Here is a 21,168-nt window from a genome sequence, read left to right as displayed (position 1 = left end):
TTCAGCAGAATACAAATACACATTTGAAATACAAATTTCTCATCTTTAACATCATCCTTTTGCTGTCTCTGCATGGCAGATAATGCACTCTTCATGTACTATTTTGGCAAGCCAACTCTTTAAAATTTTATAAGACAAGATAGAATAGTTTGACCGGTCAGGATTATAGTTTTCATTCATGAATGTTCCTATGTATGTGCATGAGTATGCAAAACACACTGCTCTGTTCCAGTATGGGATGAAACATAATATAAAACTTGTAAGGCTACATGATCAAATGACATCTCACCCATAAGGGAACTCAGCCATAAGAAGAGGGTGCTCTGTCACAAAGATCTCTTTTGCTGTGCAGGTGCATTACAAGATACTCTCGTAAGGGTTTGAGATGGACTGTTGCTCTCCTGTGTCAAGATTCTTAAAGGTCTTGGGAAGTTCAATATTGCACACCTTTTTAGGAGGTAGAGAAGTAAAATGTGCCAGCAACCAGTCTCAAAAATGTGAAGCTGGCAAGTTCACATTTGAAAGTGAGGGCTGTGGCTTTTTTCTGTATCTTGCTAATGGTTGACTTTTGTTCTAGTCTGCATATGTGCTTTAGCAAAGCTTGCCCACTCCACAAGGCTTCTGTACCTGATTCCCTACTCTGTGGATAACTGATGGGAGGTGTGCCCACCCAGCCTCTCATTCATTCACTCCAGCATCTCAGCTGGTTGGGGAAGAAAAGAGAAACGTCATGGGTTGAGAAAAATGGGAAGAGTGCTTGCCAGTTACCATCAAGAGCAAAAGAGGCTTTAATTTATTGCCAATTAAAACTGCATAGTCAAAAAGTCAAAAACTGTAAAACACCAGCCTCCCTTCCTAGTACTTCACACCTTCACTTCTGACTCGTGCCTCCTCCTCAGGGGATGGTGGTCAGTCTGTAACAGCTGTTGTGGGCTCTGCTGTTCCTGCCCCCTGCTTCAGCCTGGCTCCTCCTCATGAGCTGCAGTTCTTTCAGATAAAGCCTGTATGGGTTTTCCACAGGCTGAGCGTGCTGTTGGGAAATGCCTGCTTGCTGCTGTGGATTCCTCCTGGGGCTGCCAGGAATCTCAGCTGTGGCAGCACCTCCTCACCCTCCTCCTGCTTTCAACTTGGTGTTCAGGTGACTGCTGCCCACCTCTTCCCCCTTCCATCCTCTGCCTGTGCAATATTTGTTTGCCCCACCTCAAATCCTCTTTCCCAGAGGTGCCCCTGTTTGGCAGCCAGACTGAGCCGTGCCCTGTGGTGCGTTGGCTGCATCCAGCACAGGGCAGCCCTGGCCTCTCCCCACAGAGACCCCCCTGCCAGCCCCTTGGCAATTACACTCAGTGTAATGACTTACAGAAATGGTTGTTAAAGATGACTGAGAAGGGGGCTGGATGTATTACATGCTTGCAATTGCGTGTCAGGAAGGAAAAACCTGTGCTCCCCAATAGTCTCCACAGTGGCTGCACCACTGACTCCACACTGGCTGATTTTCCTTTGCATGCCCACCTGACTGGGTTTCTAAACCCTCAGTTGTATTCTTCCTTATTAAATCAAATTCTGGATTAATTCATTGTTTAAAGGTGGAGTTTTTTGCTTTAATTTCTTTAAATTAGTTCTAGTCTTTAAATTAGTAGGAAGTAGCACCAACATCTTCTAACCTATCTAATTAGAAAAGGATAATGTTTAATTTACTTTAATTCAGCAAAAGCACTGGGCACAGCTGAAAAGCAATTTGAACCATACTGAGTAGCATAAGTGGAAAGGACTTGTTTAACATTTTTATCTTGATGGATTATGTGACCTTAAGAACAAAGTTTGCCCCAGCACCAATGGAGAGCTTCATCACTAACACTCATCTCTGCAAGCCCTGTGGGCTCAAACACAGGTACAGCAATTAACTTTTAATTTTTTTTTTGTCTCTATTTCTCCTTAATGTGTTTTTTTACCAATTTCATTCCTCTTCCTTCTTTGTCCTGTGGCTTTTTGGACTGCATCCTAAACACACACCAGGAGGTACATTTGGGGATGAGATTCTGTACTTAGGGGATAGGCAGTAACTCTTCCTACACATTCCATGCTAAAAGAACAGATCTCAGCCTCTTTGTCATTTGTTGTCATCTGGAACAGAAATGTAGAGGTAACAAACAGTTTTGAACAACTGTGTGTGCAGCAATGCTACATAGAAAGAGAAAAATGAGCATGTCCTCCTGGCCTGCAAGCAAGTCTAGGACTAAGTAGCTTAGTTTAGAAATATCATCAATCCCATTTCTGGAGAGGACAGAAACCTGCTCATCCTGCTTTAACCAGCAAATACTGGATTTTAAATGCAAACTTTCAGTGACATCTCTTACAGCATTGCTGCTCCAAGGTAGATTGCACAAGGCACATACAGGAAATAAAGCATATGCAGAAGATTCAGCGGTCTTCCGCTGGACTTTCTGCAAATGCTTCTGCAATTCAGTCTTTTTATCAGCAACCTCATTCAGTTACAGAAGTTCACCTTTGCTCGTGACATCTGCCTCAGTATTCAGGTTCAGTTGCTTTCTGGTCTAAATGACATTTTGAATGCCAAGCTGGTCAAGTGTCACAGTGGTGTTTTCAACCAAGTGCAGCCAAAGCACTGACAGAAATATTCCTCTTGCACTAAATAAGTTTTAAAAGAAACAAATTTCTGATATGGGAACAGACTCTTTAAGAATAAGACAGGTACCTCTGCCAGGAGCAGCAGCTGAAACCCACTTTTTATTTTGAAATTGTGCCTGTACCAGTAGCTTTCCACATCCCCAGGGTCCTGAGCAGCCCTTGCCTGCAGGCTTTTGCTGTGCCCCCAGCAGGCCCAGCCCAGCCCCGTGCGTTGGCACGGTGCCCTTCCCTCCATGGGCACTGCATCCTGCCTCGCTGCTGCCTCTCTGCCCTCTCAGCTGAAACTGCCCAGGACATGTTGGAGCAGAGAACAGTGGTGAAAGGAGCTTCAGGAGACCATCTCATAACCATTCCAGTTACAGCAAGAGGAGAAATCTTTGACAGGCAGGGACATCCTAAGGCATTTAAAGATGCTGAAAGGAGAGGGCAGGAGGCCTTGTCACTTCCTGCCCAACTAGTGCCATACTACTGAGTCCTGCACACTGTGCCCAGCTGGCTCATTGAGGGCACACTGAGGGCATTCAGATACTCACCAACTCATATTTCTATGTCAAGTAACTTTAGGCTTCAGTTTTTAGGATGTTTCCTGCTAAAGTTGGTGTTGGGAAGCAGTCTTGATTGGAATTACAGGGGCAATTATTTTGGATAGAGCTGGAAGTCATCAGCCCCAAAAACCTGAAGTAAATGTTTTCCACAGCTGTGATGCATTCAGAGTGAAACCTTTGATTTAACTAATTCCTTGGGGCCTATTATTCTGATGGCAGCTGGTGGGGAGGGAGGGAGTAGATCCTTGCTTTGCTTAGAGGTTAAAAAACCTGCAGATCTAAAGGCTCTGCTTTCACATGGTGCTTACAAGGAGTGTACAAAAGTGGGAACTTCAAGGTGTGGGCGAAAGTGGCAGCCTGTAAATGGCACTCCAGGTTCCTCACGCAAAGCCCGCAGTGGATGCTGGATTGCACCAAGGGGAAGCTTATCTCACTGAAAGATATCAGAGCAGCCCGTGGCAGTGGGGAAGGGCCCAGCAGGTATTCAGTCCTGGAGACCTGCTGGGCTTTGAACACCACCCTCTGCTTGCCAGGCAGAGCAAGGCTCTCGTGCCAGAGCTGATGCTGACTTACCTCCAGCATGGAGCCAGGAAGGGGAGTGCTCTGCTGTGTGCCCCATACCCAGCTGCCAGCAGGACTGTGCTCAATCTGCAGAAGAAATCAGAGCTGCCAGAGACTTCCCTTTGCTGAAGGGCCAAAACCAGGTCTGGCTATTTCCTTATGTTTTTTAATCACTGGAACCCATGCAATGTCACTTGCCATGCTGATGAATTTTGCAGGTGGTCTTAGCTTTGTTCACAGGCAACGAACATAAAAGGCAGAATTCAACCAGGACCTTGAGGGGAAAAAAGCATTGTTTTTGAAATATACATATGTAATAATCATCTATGGGAGGGCTTGGTTTTTTTAAAAAGCACTTTAAGACTTAGATTTATATATCTCCTCTCTGCTTACAGGTTCTGACTAATGATTTCTTTGGTTTTAAATATTATCAGTGTACAAAAAAATTAGAACACGAATAAATGTACTCCAGTCAAGATCTGTATACACAAATGGGCATGGGTACATAGGTAGGAAAAGAAATACCACATTTAGCATCAAGATTATATTTAGGTAGAAATTGCATTACAAAGTTTCCAACAAAGAATGCTAAACTTTCTCAAAATCAAATTATATAGATGTGTAATGCTAGTTTAAAACTCATATTCAAATCAAAATTTCTTGCTCATTAATTAAAATCATTAATTTCTTCATTTAATTGTGTTTATCCTGCACTATAAACCAGAAAAGGCAGAAGAGATTAAGCAAGAATTTTTGATTTTGTGCATGAGTGAAAATAAAAGTTAGTGGCTAATTTTTGCCTGGGAATTTAGAGCAGGAGCAATAATCATTGGACAGCTTCCCAAATTGCTTCTAAAATCAAAATGGTTTTGGAATTTGTTCCCATTAAGAAGCATATGCAGAAAACTGAAATTTTAGGAGCCTAGCTTTTTCTTTATGTAAATTATACCAAAACTACATTATTATTTTTAGTGTAATTTAATCTCTGAAACAACAAGGGGGTTACAAAATCAATTTTAATGATTTGTAGTATTGTTAGCATCACTTAAATCACAGTTCAAAATATTTTTATTTTTCATTGATTTATACTTCTAGAAATCATATCTATTTCATTCTCTTTGTCTATGATGTAATTCCTTTCCCATTCCTCTAATGGACTACTCAATTTTTCCCTGTGATATTTAAATATTAGTTTTAGGGCAAGTGGTTGTAGGACTGTTTTATATCCTTCATAGCCCAAAGGATTTTTAGTTAATGGAATAACAATCTATCAAAACACAGCCTGAATGTAACAGATGAAGTCTCACATGGTTGAGCATTTAGACACAGGCCTATTAATAATTTGTTTTTTGAGGGTAACCATCCATAAAAATCCAGTGAGGCAAAATCAAATTCAGCAATATGTGTGTAGCATTTTCCTTGTGTCTGGCAATGGCCAGAGAAATCAAGAAAACCATAGCATGTTTTCATTTGAAGTAACTGTGTTTAAAAAAAAAAGGATTTATTTGCCTTGGATGTTGGGGAATTCATGGATCTGCTTTACTTTCCAAAAAAAAAATAATATAGGCATGAGCCTCAGACACACCTCACTAGCCTGCAACACAGCAGCAAGATCACTGCTGGCACAAGGATGACATTTATGTTATTTGGCATATCTTCACTTGACCTTCGACATCTTCAGTCTGACCTTCACATCTGTCTGGGACCCAGCCTAGGAGGGCTTGGTGCACTCAGCACAAAGCCACCCTGAGACAGAGACCTCTGTGCCTCTGACAGGGGACATCCCCTCTGAGCCTCGTCACCATGAGTCTCCATCAGCTGCCAACTCTTGGCAGTGCTCTTGGCCTTCTGGGTATACAAAGCTTAATTTCTGGATGTCTGTGCCCCAGGGAGCCCATTAATAATGTGAATCCAAAGCAGAAGAGCTAGTCTGGAAATAGAAACAGAGGCCAACAAGGGATTTGCACTACCTTTCTTCTGTTTCATGGACAGGGCAAGACGCTGGGGGTAGCACCTGGAAGCCATGGGGGTTCCCTACCACCAAAATCTACCTGGCTTTCCTTTAGCTCCTGCTATTTAGTTTGCATTCCTCTCCAGTGGAATCTGGCTTCGTTTTTATAAATAACATTTTTCAATTTGTGTCTCTCTGTCCTGGAATGTTGTTGCTGTCAATACTGACAGCAAAAGTTAATTTGTGTTTTATCAGCTTGAAATTCTTTCCAACAGACTTCAAATTATAGACTTCAGATAATTTCTGATTGATTTTTTTTCTGGTTGATCTTTTCCTTCAAAAAATTCCTTACACTTCTGTTAGTCTTTGAGTTTTTAAAGCTTGAATTAGCCATTGAAGTTTAAGATTTGAGAAGCAGCAACAGAAGCAGATATTTCCAGGATCACCACAAACTACAGCAAATAGCAACATGTCTTTTGACACATCTTAAAGTACAGAACTTGAGAGGGCAAAAATTAATTCAACACCCAACTATCACTTGCTGTAACCAATTATGAGAGCTGAATGAAGAATTAAATTGACGATGGATATTTTTGTTTGCACTCATCAAAGCGGGTTGCAAAACTTGCAGTCAGTCTCAGGCAGGTGCATGCTGCATGCGTGGGTGCTCCGGGCTGGGGCCCAGCGCTGGCTGCAGGCAGGGCTGTGCCTGCCCCAAAAGGGCTGCTCAGAGACAGCAGCACCGGGCCCTGCTCAGCTCCAAGGCTGCCTGCTCTGCTCCCCTGCAGTTCTCCGTGGTTGTTTACATCTGTAACAACAAAACAGAGGCACAGAGGTTAATCCCAAATCTATCATCCAGCTTTGCCCAGTGACTGGGGAATGGTGTTACCCATTGCGCTGGATCTGCCCGTGCTGCCCCTGCTGTGGCTCACACAAGTCCACAGCAACCACTCCCCCACAAAGCACGGAGATGGGAAGTGGATACCTGGCTCTGTTTACCCTTCACCCCCAACAAATCTGTCCTCCTGGCAAGGTGCCAGCCCCTCACTTGGATCCAAGCAATTGTTAGAACATCTATCAACTCTGTGCTAATAACAGCCTTCCTCCTCAGAGCTGGAAAGCTTCTCCGAAGCACAGTCCTCTCTGCTGCTTGCCACTCACCACTGCAGCTTACATAAGAAAGGACAGCAAGTAACTGCTGTGCAACTCACCCCCATGTCAGCCACCTTAGAGCTACAGGGGGCTGGCAGTAGCCCTGCCACCTTCTCACCCATCCTATGGCTGCAGGCTTGTGTCTGGCAGCTGAAGAAAAGCACAAACTGGTTTTCAAAAAGCAAACATCAAAAACAGTGAATATGTCCATCATGGTGAAGCACTGACTGGATGATCCAAACCCAGCCTGTGAGGGCAGTGATGTATCTGCAAAAGGAAAGCAGTGAGCAGCAATTAATCTGTAGGACTTCTCTACATGTAGTAAACTTTGTTTCTTTTAAAGCCCAAGTGGGTTCTTATCTCTACTTGTAGCTCCCATTAATCAGGATTGTAATTGTTGTTTGTACTCAGCAACAGGGAAATGCAAGCCATGATCGACCATCTATTTGTCTAACTCCACACTGGCCAAAATGAACACCCTCATGTCACAGCCCATGTTTCCACATATAATTACCTTCGTGCTCTGCAATTAACAAAATAGCATTTGTTACAGAAAGATATTAAGGCAAAAAAACCATTTGTATCACCCACTGTAAGCTGCCTTAGAATCAGTGTTGAAAATAATCAGTGTTGAAAAGCTGCCTTAGACTAGCACCTGTGTATTATTATTCCTACATTTTCAGAGGGCTTTCAGAAAAGAAGACATCAGCAGGAATTTAGATAATTTCTGAGCTTGTCAGTGTTAACAAGGAGCCGTGAATGAATTTGTAGGACTTTCTTGTCCTCCTTTCTGTCCTCCCCTTTCTGTCCATGCCCTCTGCCTCATTTAAAAACATTTAAATAAGAATTATAAATTAAAATAAACTGTTCTAAGAAAGACAGTAACTCCTAAATAGGGTTAATAAACACATGTTCATTTATATAGGCATGTTATACAGGAATATTTGTGCTTATCACATGAGTTTGCTTAAGCCTGTAATTGTCTCTTGGTAGCTATTTAGCTTTGATGTATTTTAAGTCTACTGGGGACCCATTTTCACCTCCAGCATTGACTGAAATTCCCACTTCTCTTATTTTAATCCCCAAAAGTCATGCCACAGTAGGTCAAGAAAGCCCAGGCCCATGGGTTGCATAAATGTTTTGTCTTTGCATTTTACTGAAGCCTCTAAGAGCACTGAAGAGCTTTTCACTCGCTGTGCTGGTTTGTTCAGTTTTTGCTGGGAAGCCCCATGATGTTGAGAGCACTGTAGCAATAGCTGGTGAGATCCAAGAGCAAACTTTCCCTTGCAGCTTGGTTTCTTCCCAGCAGGACACACTGCTGTTACAGCAATGACTGTAGCAGGCAGTGGGAGGCCAGCAGTGTAAACAGATTTTGTAGTTGAGGGCAAAGCAGGGGGAAGTTCTCTGCAGGTAATAGTTTTGCTTCTCTTGGACAATGTGTTATTACTCAGAGGTGCATCTGCACATCTTTCTTCTTCCCTTCAATTTCCTGCAGGCTATTGGCCACCTTCCATCCTGCGTTGCCTCATTCCAGGGGCTGCCACTGCAGCTTTGCATGCTGCCTCCTGTCCATCTCCCCTCAGCCACAGCCAAGTGGTTTTGTGCCACCCCTGACTTCCTGCACCAGGATCTGCTGTCCCTTCTCACACCAGTAGCCTTCTGCCTCTCCCCTTTCCTCTAATCCTGGAAGGCTGCCCCTTCTGGATGTTAATGATGCTGTGCTCATCACCAGTGGAGCTGAGTGCTTAATGCAAATGCATCAATACAGTGGCCAGTATAATTAAAGATGGTCTTTCATTTTCATCCCCCAGGAACCTTTCTAACAGGAAGGTTCCGTGATTACTTACCAGTATGAAGGAGCCAGAGGTGTAAGATTTCCATTTTGTCTTCCTAGCATGTCATTCTTGGCAGTTTCCCAGCTGTGACTCTTTTGTTAGGAAAAGAGACTGGAAATGTCTCCCCTTATTCTTCTAGTCTGACAGATGTCCATGAATTGAGCAAAGTAGACCTAAGAGCTTGATTTGTTTGGTTTTTTTTTTAAGTTGTTGTTTGACAATTTAATCCCTCCTTTTAGAAATCACTGACTTGCATTTATTTTATTCAAAGTTGAGTAAGCTGTCTCATTTGGCTCAAGCCTATCTCTCAAAGCACCCTCTCTGGCTCTGTGGAACCCTCTCGCCTCGCTCACGTGTTTACTAAGGAGGCATCTTTACCAATCTGTGCCTAATTTCTAATCGAATTTGGCTGGCTCCAGCTTTCAGCCACTGGATCCTGTTTTCTTTCTTTGCAAGCTGTGAGAAGTGATGACTGCCCAGTATTTTCTGCCTAGGGAAGCACTTACACACTGTAAGCAAGTCACTTCTCACTTTTCTTGTTGACAAGCTAAACAGATGGAACCCTCCATCTCTCCATGAAAAGCACTTTGCCCTTGTAATTTTTTTTTTGTGGTTCTCTGCACTCTCTATTTTTCATCAGTCTTTTCAGAATGAGGACTACCTATCATACCAATCCTGTACAAAAAGTGTAAAATTCATCCTTCTCCTCCTGCTTGCTTTACTCCCATTAAGCCTCCAGCACTTAGTCAAGGACATGGTAGATATTTTTGTTTGTTTGCTGAAGGATTGCACAGGGAACTCAGATTATTCTGAAGGCAGTGGGTGAACAGGTCCATCCAAGAAGCTTTTCTGTGGTCTGGCACCTGGCAGCAGCCCTGGGCTCCTCTAGTTCCAGTGCTGAGTCCTGCTCACCACGTGCTCTGGACCTACCTTGTACCCTGGCATTCCCATTGCACCCATATTCTGCTGGTTGCAGCCCCAGCTCCGCTCTCAGACACCTCCCTCTAAGCAAAGAGCTCCTGAATTACATATTAGCAAACACTGAGAGGGAGGACAACCTGGAGCATGTCCTTGAAATATAGAGGGAAGAGCTAAATAAAACTATACTTATGGGAACTGTTGTTTCTAAACAATTTAGCAAGAGATTTTCTGACATGGTATATTGCTAACTTTTCATTAGGTTTTACACAGTACAAAATTACCCCCCTTGCAATCACCTAGGTGTGTTACATCTCCACAGGTATCTGTACAGACCTGTAATCTGAAATGATGAAACGAGATTTCTTTGGCAAATCTCAGAAAAACCACCACAATTGACATTCTGTGCCTATTTTTCATTCTTGGAGTACTGTCATTCTTTGTTGTCTCTACCAGCATGTCTTTTCTACACTCCCTGTCCCTGCTAGGGAGTGTCACTGCTATTTATCTTAGTCAAGGCTTTTCAACACTTTATATAGTAGCACAGCATAAGTATTCTTTCAGTCTCCTGGAATTCCCCCAGTGCCTTCAAAATCAAGGTCAGTGGAAAAGAATCCTCAGCCAACTATGCTGTTACTCCTGAGGTTCATGGGCATCTAAACATGCCAGGTTATCCTACATGTTCATCCTACACATCTTCCTCAGTTCCTGACAACCAAAGAACAAATTCTCTCTAATTTATGTGAATTATAGGAATTCTATTTTTTTTCCAAATAAAAAAGAAAAATATTAAGCTGTTCTGTATTATTAGCACTTTCACACCCAGTTCTGAACCAGCCACTCTCCCAAGATGTTTGGCTCTCTGTGTACTTCTATACTTACCTTAGCCTCACAGTTGGCATGCAGACCTGAGTAGGTTTGCCTGGCCTTTAGAGGCAATGGTGAGAAGGATAAGTACTTGCACACCTCATTTTTCCACTCAGGGGAACCTGTGAACTAGGAAATTAGGGGTGCAATAAGGCTGGTGACTTCTGTGGGGAAGAACAGGCCGTGGAGCAAAAAGTGTTCCCCACCCCTCTGAGGATTGTTAATAATTTCAGCTCATAACCTGCTCACGAGCTTTCAAATGATTGATGACTCATATGCAAGTGCTTTTTATTGGGGTAGGTATAGTCAGGGGACTGTTAAGGAAAGATAGAAACTCCTACTTTGCTCTTAGTCTCTTGCTGTTCTCAGTTTTCTCCATTTCTGCAGACTCAAGAGCAATGCTGGGACTGCATTCCCTGATCAGCAGTGATACTGTATGTCACACTGATCACCATCAGTTTAAAATCATGCAAAAAATGGGAAATCAGAATTAAAATAAAATCAAAGCCAGGTATCTCATCAGATTCTGCTTTCTGTGACTTTTCCTGTGATGTTGGGTGTCCCAGCTGGTCAGTTGGCATGGGGTGTGAGCCAGTGGGGCAGCAGGCAATGAGCACTGGAAGCAGGCGGGAATTCAGGGTGTGCAGAGGAAACAGGGCATATGATCAGTTCCTGGGAGAAAAAAAAACAGAGCTATTTTGGTGGGTGCATATGGCCATGTGGTTTTCTCTAGTTCCAGCTCTTGTGCAACAGTGTTTGTATTTACCTACATTTAACAGCTGACGTTTTGAAAATAATAAGCCAAACCATGAGGCAAAAGGTTGCCTCATCATTGTGAGTTCTTCATGCTGCCCAAGATCCCACCTATTTTTTCTAAGCAGAAAGTAATGGCCTTCTAGGGCTTGACTGTCACTGCAATAGGCATATGGCCTTTCTCTGCCCTTTTCCTGCCAGACTACAAGAGCTGAATCAGTTTAATACATGCTACCACAGACAATTTCTATTTTGCATTTGTTCAAAACAAGACGTCATAGTTGTGTAGAGTAAGTGCTAAAATAAAAATAAAAAATTTTTGTATTAAGACACATTATATATTGAACTTGAGCTTCCACCATTTGATTTACAATTCAACAGCCAAAATATATAACACCAACCTCTGTGATGGGAATTGATTTCCATATGATGGGTTTTATGGAGCAGTAAACATTCAGTAAACATTACGCTGCTTGGGTAATTCAACACAGCCATCCAGGGTGTTCCCTTTTGCTCTGCACAGCCCATGTACTGCTCACAGCACACCATGTTAACAGATAAGAGAATGCTAGCTAAATAAAAGTAATCTTTTCAGTGTCTCCCTTTTGTGGGTTCTAGTGCTTGCAGTCTTTAATCTGGTCACTGTCTACATTGTTGAGCTTTAAATGGAGATCATCTTGACAAAAGCCCTTTTATGTCTGAGAGTTTCCATTTTTGTGTTGAAATACCAGTTGTCACCCTCAGACTTCATCTATTTTTTCATTCTAATAGACAGCAGACAAACTTTGATCTAACACTGGGCACTGAAGTTACATTTTCTCTGTGCTGTGTATGCTAAAGATAATTTTGAAAAACTGTCAGTAAATGCCTGACAGATTTATTTCTACTTGGTAATTAAAGGGCCTGATTTGTTTTCCAAATGGCTCTGGAAAAAGTCACACCTTTTTTTTGCCAAATTTATGCCTTATTACTCCTGCTGTTTAAAGTCGTTTTTGTTCTGTAAGAAGGAAACCAGCTGCAGTTATTGGGTGGGAAAGGAGTATTGAGTGGAGCGGATATTCCTCTACTAATTTTAAATAAATTTATTTCATTTCTCATGAAAGGAGCCTGCTTATAGGCAAGGCAGAGGTAAACAACTTTCCAGCAGTTGAGCTAGGCAAAAAGCATCTCATGTGTGAATGAAAGCCACCAAAGGTACCAACTGGGAAAGGCAGAGATATATTTCTCTATGTGTTCTGAATTGCCATGTTCTCAAATCCTTACTGCTATAAAAAGCAGGTCATTATTATGATTTTGAAGTGAACTGTGGTGCTTTCAATGCCCCATGTTATGTCATATTTACAGTTTGGTGTGGATTTGCTGTGGGGCTGTTGAGAGCTGTGCCCTGTGTGATAAGTTGTAATGAGAGAGGATCTGCTCCTCTCAATACCCTTCACGTGGAGAAGACACTCCTAGTGGATTGGGAAGGAATGCAGTGAATGACACTTCCAATTGCATTTCTTCTCCAGAGGCAGTGGAAAGCAATGCTAAGACTGAAAGTCATTTCAGAACAGTCTCGCCCTGTATGGAGTCAGTGCAAGAAAGCATTTCAACACACAGTAAATTTTAATCACCTTTAGAAAGTGATTAAAGATATTATTTAAGGCTGTGCTGAGTCAGGACTAATACCTGTTCATTTAAATAAAATCAAAAATTCTGTATGCTCAGACAGAATGCAAAAGTGAAAGCAAACCCCAGTTTGATAAAAGATCTACAGGCCAGGCAGCTTTCCAGAGGGCAGGCATTCTCAAATGTCACTGCAGTTCAAGATGGAAAATATTTCCTGGATGCACCAGCTCTGTATCTGAGTTAGCCAGCTCTGGGAAAAGCTGGACTTGTTTTTTTGCAGCAGCAGCTGGGGGGAGAATTACTATATCTATGGAGCAGGTTAAATCAAATACAAACATACTTTTGTATCTTTTAGACAGTTTACAGACTTGAACCAGAATGACAGCCACTGAAATTGCTACAAATGCAGTTCTGTGTGCTGAGTTTAGTGAAGTTACACACAGCTAATCTTCTAAGTAGCAGGGTAGCTATCCACCATCACTCCGTGAAAATGCTGGAGGGGAGCATAAGGTCTGGCTGAGCTTGTTTCTTCAGCCACAGGATAATGTATTTCCATTAACTCTGCTCTGCTCTACCTGACTGGGATATTTTATTCCTTTCACTAGATTTTTGCTCCTTAAGCTTACTCATGTGCTTTAAAATACATGCTTCTCTGGTTCTCTTGGTCTGTATTTGCTTTACTAATAACTGCTGGATACTGATACTAATGCCATCACAGAAATAAGCTTAATCTCTTGAGTACTGGATCATGTTGAAATAGAGAATGAATTCATGTTTGCTACTATTGTTTTTTTCTGGGAAAAAATATCTTTCTAATATCAACTTTTTATGTCCCAGTTGAGTTCTTTTACTAAGACCTATCTTTCTGTTCTCTCTATGTTGTTTAAAATAGATAAAAATAACAACACCATAGCCAATTAATAAGATACAATATTTTCATATTTGTTTTTCCTACTAATAATCTTGAAGTACAGGTTTTATTTGCAAGGTGCAGCTTGTTTAACAAAGCCAAACTCTGTTCAGATAAAAATACCCCCATGTAAAACTTTCAGCTCTCCTGCAACAGCCTATGGAGGCAGAAAAGGCAGTTTCATAGTCTTTACTGGCATGATGCACTTGATTCTTGATTATTAGGCAATTTGTTAACTCTTCTAATTCAAATACGCAAAAAGGTGAGTAAGCAATAAACCATTTCAAATCAATCCATCTGGCAGTAGGTAAAATGGCTATAATGAACAGTATGTTTACAGAGCACATTTCCTACTCAGTCTAGTCATTTGCAGGATTCAGGCCACGGATGTCACAGGTTGTCTAAGAAGCATTAGATGTGAGGAGATGACTGGATGTGAAAGGGGACATGGAGGATAATTTATGATGATGGATGTTTGCTGTTTATGCACACTTCATTAGCTAAGTCAGTCCAGCTGGCACTGCTGGGATTTCTCTGCTTTCCCTGCTGCTGCTGGCCATTGGCTCTGAGTTCATAGGTGAGGAACACAAACATATGCTTGTGAAGGTATGAGTTTTTTAATGATGATGTTGTGGTTTAACCCCAGCCGGCAACTGAGCCCTGCTCAGCTGCTCGCTCGCTCACCCCGGTGAGATCAGGGAGAGAATCAGAAGGTAACAGCTTGAAAAACTCATGAGCTGACATAAAAACAGTTTAATAGGGAAAGCAAAAGCCACACACGTGAGCAAAGGGAAAAAGGAATTCATTCACTGCTTCCCGTGGGCTGGCAGGTGTTCAGCCTTACAGGAGAGCAGGGCTCCATCACAAAGAGCAGTGACTTGGAGGATGAATGCCATCGCTCTGAATGTCCCCTGCTTCCTCCTTCTTGCCCCAGACTAATATAGTGAGCACAATGCCATATGGTGTGGAAAATCCCTGTGTCCACCTGGGGTCAGCTGTCCCAGCTGTGCTCCTCCCAACTCCTTGTGCACCCCCAGCCCTCTCTCTGGTGGGGTGAGAAGCAGAAAAGGCCTTGATGCTGTGTGATCATTGATCAGCAATAGCTGCAACATCTCTGTGTTACCAGCACTGTTCCCAGCCCTATACCAGCTACTATAGAGAAAATTAACTCTATTTCAGCCAAACACAGAAGAGATGATTGAGGAAGGCATGAATCTTTGATTTCCCCCACTCTCTGTAGAGGCTGAAAGGGATATATTGTGTTTCCCTCTTCTGCAGGCACAGCAAACACACAATCTATTTAGTTTCTGGTTTAAATATGGCAATTTTATTTTGACTTGAGATATTCTGGGATCTAAGAAGATCCTGAATTCACTCCCAACATGAGAACCTTTGTATTTTTCTCAGCCAATGCTATCAGCATAATGTCTTGGTATGATGAATCTGGATTGCCTTCAATGGGAGTCTTACTAAATAATAGCAGGATTTGGCTTTGTGTTGAAAAATTATTAGGTGAATCATTAGTAGCAGCAAAAGCAACTGAATAGCTATCTGAAAAGTGAAAACATGAAGTGCTTTTCAATGATTCTGAACGCAACAGCTAAAATCACACCAGGCCAACAGTTACACCACAATTGTGGTAACACAATGTTTAGCAAGGATGAGCCAATCTTTTTGCTTTTTGAACAAGGAATAACACCAAATTTTTGCAGTTACAATCAAATTCCTTGAGTGAATATAGATCGAAGTGTTCACAGAGGCACCAACAAGATCATGTACCTCCCAGATTTTAATGACAAAGGACTGATCATTTTCTTACATTTAGTACAAAGGAAGTAACTGGGTTGATGCTCACATTTCATTTTGTATTTGTGCATATAGTGTTATTTTATTTCTATTATGGGCCTTGTGAGCAGACAGCTACTTCCTTTCTTCTGTGAGCTGTCTCACTGCTTTAAATTGACATCTCCTGGAGGAGAGAGACAGCATGTGACAAGTGTACAGAATCCAAGATTGATAAGGGTATGCTTTTATTCATTTTAATAACTAAGAGGAGTGAAGATTGACAGTTCGATCACTCATTAATAAAGACTGACTTTATTCTCATTCATAAAACGGCTAGTCAGATTTTAAAACATTATTATTATTATTATTATTATTATTATTATTATTATTATTATTATTACTTTCCCCTCATGTGAAAGTTTTAAAAAATCACTGTCAACAAGCAGAGTCTGAATTAGTCTGAAAACTACCCCAAAATTACTGATCTGTTTCAGTTGTTGGGGTTTTTTTGGAAGTATCTTTTCTGCTTACAGACTGATAAGAGGAAGGACTTAAGCAAATGCTCACTGTAGTTAAAGATGTTGCTAAACCTTAGCAGAGCCACAGGACTAATACATCATTCCAGACCAGAGAGGATCAAACTATGTTATGTAAATTTTAATTTGCTGTGGATGGAGGTCTCTGGCTCACCTTGACTGAATCAAAACATTAATGAAGAGATTAATGCTGGAGTCCACTGTGAAGGACCTGACAGAGCCCACCCAAGCCTTGTCCCATTGGGCACTGAGGGAAGTCAATACTGACTTTTGTAGGCACCAGGGTTTAGCTTGTGTGAGAACAGCTTGGACACTCCTGTGGTGGGATGGGCAGGACCAGCTCATGAAAGAGAAAACCCATAACATAAACTCAGCCTCAAGATGTGTGCAGGGTAAAGGAGGCAATCACGCAACCATGTAAAGTCTTTTTCTCTGTTAGAACTATTCCTCTTTCAATTCCTTTGAAGACCTCTTCAAGCTTTCCTTCCCAATGCAAGGTTTAGTTAGATTTGAACAGTTTCACACCCATTTCTTTCCTTGATTGCACTGTCAAATGAGATTGATGTGTCAGTTTTTCTTATTGTCTGCTCATGTTCTACAATAAGATGTCAATCTCCCAGACCTAAGAAGCTCATATGGTTTTTTTTTGGCAGTGAGTCACATTTTCTATGGTTTGGCTGTGAAAATCGTTGTTCTCATTCTTCTGTTGTCTGGCTAGGTGAAGGGCAGATAAAGACAATCTCGTTATTTAAAAAAAACCCACCTCTTGCTTCAGCCGACTGGGTGGAGAGATGGTTTTGTTCCCATAGCAACATTTTGCACCCAAACCTGCAGAAACGAGGCTGGCTACAGGCATTTCAAACATGCTGCCTTTAAAGAGCAGGTTGTACTCTATAATGTGTTTTCATTTTTACATCTGACAGTATTACACAGTAAACACCAGAGAAAAAAAAAATCTTTGCATCCACATATGTGAAACTGGAGCCTGGTGATATTTGGTGTGCTCCAGGGCACCTCTTGAACTGCTCTGGTAAAATGCTCTGTACTATCAATTGTCTGGACACCAGAACTTTAAGTAAACCAGTCAGCCCAAAACTCAGATGCCACTTTTGTAAGAGTTCTTTTATTTTCAGTGGAGTCAACATCACTGAGCAAGATGTTTGGAGGGAGCTGGCTGATAGGCTGAGGAAGAATAAAACAAGCAGGAGGTTGTACCTCAGAGAGGTGGGGCAGCACTAGGGGATGGGCTGTTTGATTCTTGCAGATAGGATGAAGAAAAAAAATTCTTTCCCAATACAAGGAGCTGCTGAAGGATGACATGACTGGACAAAGATTGGAGGATAAAAGTAATTTATGTCCTGGGTTTTTTCACCCTGTAAATGTTGATCATACAGTAGCAGGGGTAATTTTTGTGGGAATTGGACTTCAATGACAGAGGGACAAGACAAGGAATGTATTTTGCTTCAGGACTTTTGGTTCATTTGTGAAAAACTGGAAAATAAGGACACGACAGAAGAAATTTGGAGCAGTCTTTAGGGAAGATGATTCAAACTGGCCCTACCTCTTTGGCTGCCATCCAGCTGTGTTTCTCCAGACAGAACCTCTCAATCAGCACAAGTCTTGTTCAGGCAGAACTGGAAGATTTCATGTGTTTATCCAGGATTCACTTTAACAGCTCAGTGGGACAGTACATGTCAAAGCACAGTGGTTTGGTCCAGGAAAAAATGATTAATTCCTCCAGAAGGACAAAAATGCCAACAAAATGCACACATAGAGGAATTGTTAGAGTATTTTAAGAATGGTATATTAGTGATACTTTAACGAGAAACTGCATCACCTTTTCTTCATGTTTGGCTTTGGGCACTGATAAGCAAAGTATGACATTAAAAATAACAAAAAGTTGGTGTTATTGGCAAATTCCTTAGTGGGAATGCGTTGAGAGCACTGTAATGTAGCACCATGCAGCTGGTAATGTAATACTGTAAAATTACCCAAATATGAGAAGGCAGCACACTGTTGCCTAAAGATTTTTGGAGGGAAGGAAATGCAGACAGATTGATTTGAGAAGTTTTGTGGAAGGAAGACACCAAAAAATATGAGTGAAGGTCAGAGGAAATAAGAAGCAGGTATACTCATGCTGAATGCTGGTTATCCAGACTCCAGTCTCCAGACTTCATCTGAGCTGTCCAGCACGGGGTGGAATTCCCAGCAATCATATTCTGATTAAGTGGCATTATTGCATGTGGCTAAAGCTCTTTGAAGAGCAAACTAATGTGGCTTTGTCAAAACAAGCTCGAAAATAATTGTACAATTCTTGGTGGTCATAATTTCTATTAGAGGGTTTTTGGAGGAGGAAGTGTGTTTTTGTACAAGGTCTGTTCTTGCAGACAGTGGATCAATTCCACCAAATCACACATCGGTCTGTGTTCAGACTTCCTCTGAAGATGTCTGGTATTGAACACCATGGCAAATGGACTAACACTGTAAGAGAAAAGGGGCACACAAACTGATGTAAGAGTGAGTGGACTGAGGAGGAACATCAAGTTACAGCAGCAGAGGGGCAGGAGAACGTGGGTGCCAAAGGCTGTGTATAGTCATAACAACTGATAAAAACCAGCAAAAAACACCACAAACCCCAAAACCACAGTGATGGGATGAAAGAGTGGAAACACAAGCAGTCCTGAGGCCCTGAATGATGTTATCTCAGACAAGACAAGACAAGTCAGTAGATTTAATTGTTTGCTGCTGTTTGGCCAGATGGCCTGGAGTTGTATCACAAATCCCCACTCGCCACATTTCTCGATAGGTCTGGATTCCAAACTTTTCACCTATCTTAAAATACTTATGTTTTCAAAATAAAGTGATGTACTTAGATTTTTACAGCTCCAGAAAAAAAAAAAATGCAGAGGTCAGCAGTGCAAGGAGACAGAGCTGTTATGAGAAAGTAATTTAAAAACATGCACTGAGGTGAGTTATCTAACACAGATAACACACCACATATCTTTGGACATCAGGGCCCATCTTCAGGGCAAATGCTCAGCCCTGAATTGAGAAGATGGAAGCTCTGGCCTTGAGATGGGAACCAGACTTCCACAAGCTGTTGTTAGGTATCCCAAGGAGGTTGTTCTCTGAAAAATCTCTTTCTGTTGCTGACTTTGGGTAGTTTCTGGTTTATCAGGAGATGAAGCCTGCTCCAAAGTATTGAATCCTACTATATGGATAAAAAGCCAAGGTACCAAGCACTGATGTTTGGAGTACTATAAGAAGCCCATATATATAATTTTAGTATTGCAACACCTAAATATCAGGATTTCAACACTTTTTAAATCACACCCTGAGATTTTCTTCAGAAAACAAGATATTTCAGAGCACATATATTTTCCTGAGTGTAACTACAAAGAAAACAAGCTAAATATCCAGAGAAGATTCCCCTATGTCTGTGGTCTAGAACTATTGCTGATGTTCTTATTCTTTGTTACTAACCCATTTCACTTATTAGTAAACTAGTAGTTGTATCAAGCTTACACAATCCAACCTCATGGAAGCAGGACATGTGCAGTTCAGTGAGGAATGTCTGGAAGAAAGGAAATCTGTTTGAGGGTCTGTCACAGCTGGGGTGACAGCAGGTACATGAAGAGGGATGTGTCTCAGCATTTTACACTGGGTAGTGGCCAAGAAGAGTTAATGCTTGTAGCAGGCAGTATTCTTGGAAACACTGCTGCTTTCTGGGCATAGTCATCTGCAGTGACTCTGAAAACATCCTACTGTACATGTAATATGGACAGGGCTCTTCGTTTTCAGGAGACAAAAGAAAGGGAAGAAGCAACCTGAGCAAGTAAATAGGAGCACTACTGAAGTCTGTACAATGAGACCTGAGAGAGCAGAACCTAACAACCAGCATCAGGAGACACAAATGCACAAAAAGAGTACAGCAAATCTTAGCCTAAAGCTGACACTGACCATAACCAAGATAACAAACTGCTAGTCATGCACATTGCACTCAAGTGACAACCCCACCATCTGAGCACCTTAAGGCAACATTGTGCTGGGTGACACCATATACCACAAGATCAAAAGCAGCAACATTTGTCTCAGCATCAGAAACATGATGGCCAAAATTTGATGGCCAAGTACTCTTGGCTTGCTGCTCTCCATGGCACAACGTTACAAACTTAATACTAATCTGGCAGTGAATATTCTTTTGCTTCAGCTAAACTGCTCCTGTCAAACTAAGTTCAAGTGTAAATGTGATGACAGTTTTCCCTAACTTGTCTGCTCTTTATTTGTTAACTATCTTGCTAGAAATTAATTTCTGTGGGTTTCTATAGGCTCACAGGACTGAGGTTTCATGAAAAATTACTTGAATAATGTACCAGGACACAGAGAAAACTTGAAATAATGGGTTACCCTAAGATAAGTCACATCCTTCCGACTCTGAAATGTGTGGTCCTGTCCTCGGGGACAGCACAACCTGCTGCTCCGCGTTTGGCCACTCGGGCTCACCCGGGTGTGTGCAGGTGTACCATGCCACGATTCACCTCCACACACCCGGCAGCGGGAGCTCCGGATTCCTGCATTTAACATTATTACAGAAAGGCTGTAATAATTAACAATAAATACCTTTCGAGATCGGATTCTATTTTAACTTGAGAACAGCTTGTCACTCTGACGGTGCACTACAGCTTTCAGGAAAAGTAAATTGCTGCTGGAATGTGTGTAATTTGCTTCGGGTGAGACTTGCTTCGTTACGAGAAGCCGGAGCACCGTGGGATTCGAGCACCAAAAGCAGCGTGGTCCAAGAGCTTCCCACGGCCGAACGCGGCTGGGGCGGTGCAGCCATCCAGCACCGCGGACCACCCGGCCATCCAGCCCGCCTTCTCCCGGCTCCCCAGCGGGAGCAGCCCCAGCCCGGCCCTGCTGTGACCGGACCGGCCAACGCGGCTGAGGGGCGAGCGCGCCGCTCTCCGCGGGGGGCTCCGCGGTGCTCCGGCCGCCCCCGCGGCGTGACAAGGAGCCGCCCGGAGCGCGAGGAGCGCTCGCTGCGCGCCCCTCCGCGGCTGCCGGGCCGGGCCCGGGGCCGGGCGGGCGGCGGGGGAGGCTG

General features: G+C 42.4%; 1 long non-coding RNA gene across 4 annotated transcripts; it reads right to left on the bottom strand.

Moving 5' to 3' along the window:
- Positions 1-183: 183 nt before the first annotated feature.
- On the bottom strand, positions 184-21,093 carry LOC135300374 (uncharacterized). Of its 4 annotated transcripts, none has more exons than XR_010362258.1 (3): positions 20,688-21,093; positions 6,915-11,147; positions 184-6,511 (listed from the first exon to the last, which is right to left on the bottom strand). It is a non-coding gene; the product is annotated as an uncharacterized LOC135300374 (long non-coding RNA). The 4 variants fall into 4 exon arrangements; XR_010362259.1 differs by having other exon boundaries at positions 6,974-11,147; XR_010362257.1 differs by having other exon boundaries at positions 184-7,122; positions 8,703-11,147.
- Between the last annotated feature and the right edge of the window lie 75 nt (positions 21,094-21,168).

Source organism: Passer domesticus, chromosome 5 (assembly GCF_036417665.1).
Source record: "Passer domesticus isolate bPasDom1 chromosome 5, bPasDom1.hap1, whole genome shotgun sequence".
In the NCBI taxonomy this organism is placed as follows: Eukaryota; Metazoa; Chordata; class Aves; order Passeriformes; family Passeridae; genus Passer; species Passer domesticus.
This window is presented reverse-complemented; position numbering and strand designations above follow the sequence as displayed.